Here is a 3,283-nt window from a genome sequence, read left to right on the forward strand (position 1 = left end):
CTAGGCCTGTAAAATTAACAAGTCAGGAAATGACAGATGTTGGCGAGGATGTGGAGAAAGGGGAACCCTCCTACACTGTTGGTGGGAATGCAAGCTGGTGCAGCCACTCTGGAAAACAGTATGGAGGTTCCTCAAAAAGTTGAAAATAGAGCTACACTATGACCCAGCAATTGCACTACTGGGTATTTACCCCAAATATACAAATGTAGTGATCCAAAGGGGTATGTGCACCCCAATGTTTACAGCAGCAATGTCCACAATAGCCAAACTATGGAAAGAGCCAAGATGTCCATCAACAGATGAATGGATAAAGAAGATGTGGTATATATATACAATGGAATATTACGCAGCCATCAAAAAAACCCAAACCAAACCAAAACAAAATCTTGCCATTTGCAATGATGTGGATGGAACTTGAGGGTATTATGCTAAGCGAAATAAGTCATTCAGAGAAAAACAAGTATCATATGATCTCACTGATATGAGGAATTCTTTTTTTTTTTGAACTCCAAGTACAAACTTTATTTCTATTACAAGTATGTTAATAATAATAGTAGTAGTAGTAGTAGTAAAATAAAAAGAGGGGACGGGGGCTCTGATACTTGGTTTTCAGGGCAAGCCATGGAGCTTAGGCCTCAGTCCTGATCCAGGCAGAGCCCAGCATGGCTCTGGTGGCAACAGGGAGCCCCCAGCCTTCTCCATCAGAAGACAGTAAAGACAAAGGAGCCATGCTCCCCACCAGAAACAGAAGGCAGTTACACCAAATGCCAAAGAAGCAGATTTAAACAAAGCCTCTAGTGCACTCACCTCTAGCTCAACTCATCTCCGAAGCCTTGTTCCTAACATATATTGCAACTGGCCTGAACACTTCACCAGAGTGCCTCCATACACACAAGAGGCCCAAATTCTGGAGTGGGGAGGGACAGTACACAGGAGAGGGTACCTAAAAGTTCCCAAAGTGAGGCCCCAGCAGAGAAGAGAATCACTTCACTGATGAGTATCAGGTTTCCAGAACCCTCTCTCGTCTCTCCACCAGGACTACACAGCACCAAGAAGCAGTGGCAATAGTATGTCAAAAGATGGAGCCCTGGTGGGCTGAGAGGCCATAACTTGTATTTCTGCGCAGCGAAAAGGCAGTAGCTAAAGATGAAACATTTCTCAACAGCCTCCCTGCTAACCCTCCCCCAAACCCTCAAACTCCCACAGCACAATCTCAAAAGACACAAAATGGCCATAACCTACAAAAAGTTAAAATCTGTAAAATCTCCCCTGCCCACAGAGCCCGGGAGATGGGGCCTGAACCGCAGCAAGTGCTGCTGTGCAGAAAAGATGGAACCACTGTGCAGGTTCTCTGTGACACCATTACTCCTCCTCCTCTTCCTCCTCTGCATCCCGAGCTCCCTGTTGCTTGGGGGATTTTGCCTTTGCAGTTCTGTTTCGGTAGTTGGCAGCTGTGGAGGTGACCCGTGAGTTCCTGCCACCTTCACTCCTACCACTTACTCTGTACCTCCCTGAAGGCCCATGGGGGAAGGTGGGTACAAGGTTTTCTGGGTAGAGATTTCACACTGGGTGAATCACTGGAACGTGTCCAGTGGCCATGGCTGTGTTATGGCTGTTTTGATTGCCTGCCTGGCCATCCTGGCTGTCTAAGTTTTTGAGCTTCAATATGCGAGGAGGGCTAGGCTGGCACCCAGGTCTGGGGCCTGATGTGGATGTTGACAGTCAGTTACAAGTTGCTGTCATATTGTTAATGGGTCTCCTGGGTCGGGGGGAAGAGGGTAGGTGGGTCCTTTAGCCGTTTCCTGCTTGATATCATCCATATAACCAGAAGACAAGTCTCCCTGGTGTCTGACACGCCTCTTGGGCAGCTCTGGTGAGGTCTCTGGAGGCTGGAAATCCTGTCTAGGAATCCCCTCTGTCACACGGTTGTTTGCTGTGGCTGGGCGTTGGTCACACTGGTCCTGGTGATGGAACAGCACCTCCTCCTCCAGCTGTACCCCACAGAATTCACATGGGATGATGATGCCATCCTCCATGGGGGGAGAATTGCTCAGGCCCATCAAAGAGTCTAACTGGTTACTCGCAGCCTGCTGCAAAAACTTTTGGAAGATGACAGGGTCCTCCACCCCTTTGGGGGAAGTACTGCCCATACTGAGTGAAGGTAAGGCACAGGAAGGATTACAGATTGTCTGATGGTCTATCAGCAGTTCCTCTGGGTAGAGCTCCTCACAAAATTCACAAGGCAACATGGTCCGGTCATCTGCACCATTCATGTCATTCAGAGCATTGGAACCTTCAACGGACTGGTCTATACCACATACAGCCCTCCAGAAGTCCTGCTCTGCCACACTGCAGGCCTGCCCTTCATTTTGCAGACTTAGGGCCAACATGAAGTCCAAATTTGCACTGTCTTCACCACCCTCTTTTGGGGGCTATCAGGTTCTATTCCTTTCCTGCCTTTCTTGTTCTTCCAATAGATTACTCTGAATTGGAAACTGGGCTGTCATGTTCCTTTGGTTGGTAGTTCTACTATGGAAAGGATCTGATTCAAAGGCTCTCAGGGGTCTTCGGGGTAGCCTCATAGGTGGGTCCAGAGCCTCAATTTGCCTGAGGAGCTGGGATGCAATCCAGACGCCATCTTGACCCCAGGAATCATCATATGCATTAGGAGGCATGGCAACCTCATCTCTCTTTTCCTCCCCATCTCTTCCACAAACTTCAGAATGAGTCTTCAGATCTTTCATCAGGACATTGCACCCACAATTGCCACATAACTCCGTCCGGGCACCACAGTAATCTTCATGGTCCTTCAGTTTGAGAACAGAAAGCTCCAAATCACAGTGCTGGCAAAGGGCGAGCCATAGAGGACACTCAGTCTCCTCATGCTTCTTTAACTGCCTCTTCTCCAACTTCTTATTACATTTTCAGGTCACCTGACAATGTTCTATAGCCATGTGACTCTCCATGTCAGATTTGGGAAATGGTTCCCTGCAGATAGGACACCAATGTTCCTTTGACAGTGGATCTCATGGATGGTAAAATTAAACACAGGAATTTCTTTTTTGCAACTGTCACACAGTTGAGTGTCCTGGTCATCTAGAAATTCAGCCATCTTTAGTTCTTCCTGAAAACCGGGACGACAGCAAGGACCTGCAGCTGACCCGCTAGCTGCAGACACAGAGCCTCCTCAGTCAGCCCCTACACTGAACACCCTGATATGAGGAATTCTTAATCTCAGGAAACAAACTGAGGGTTGCTGACGTGGTGGGGGGTGGGAGGGATG

General features: G+C 48.2%; 1 pseudogene; it reads right to left on the reverse strand.

Moving 5' to 3' along the window:
* Window positions 1–507: 507 nt before the first annotated feature.
* LOC102731142 (TRAF-type zinc finger domain-containing protein 1 pseudogene) lies at window positions 508–3,204 on the reverse strand (annotated as a pseudogene).
* Window positions 3,205–3,283: the final 79 nt, after the last annotated feature.

Source organism: Leptonychotes weddellii, unplaced genomic scaffold (assembly GCF_054177405.1).
Source record: "Leptonychotes weddellii isolate Sample4059 unplaced genomic scaffold, ASM5417740v2 HiC_scaffold_17549, whole genome shotgun sequence".
NCBI classification, from domain to species: Eukaryota; Metazoa; Chordata; class Mammalia; order Carnivora; family Phocidae; genus Leptonychotes; species Leptonychotes weddellii.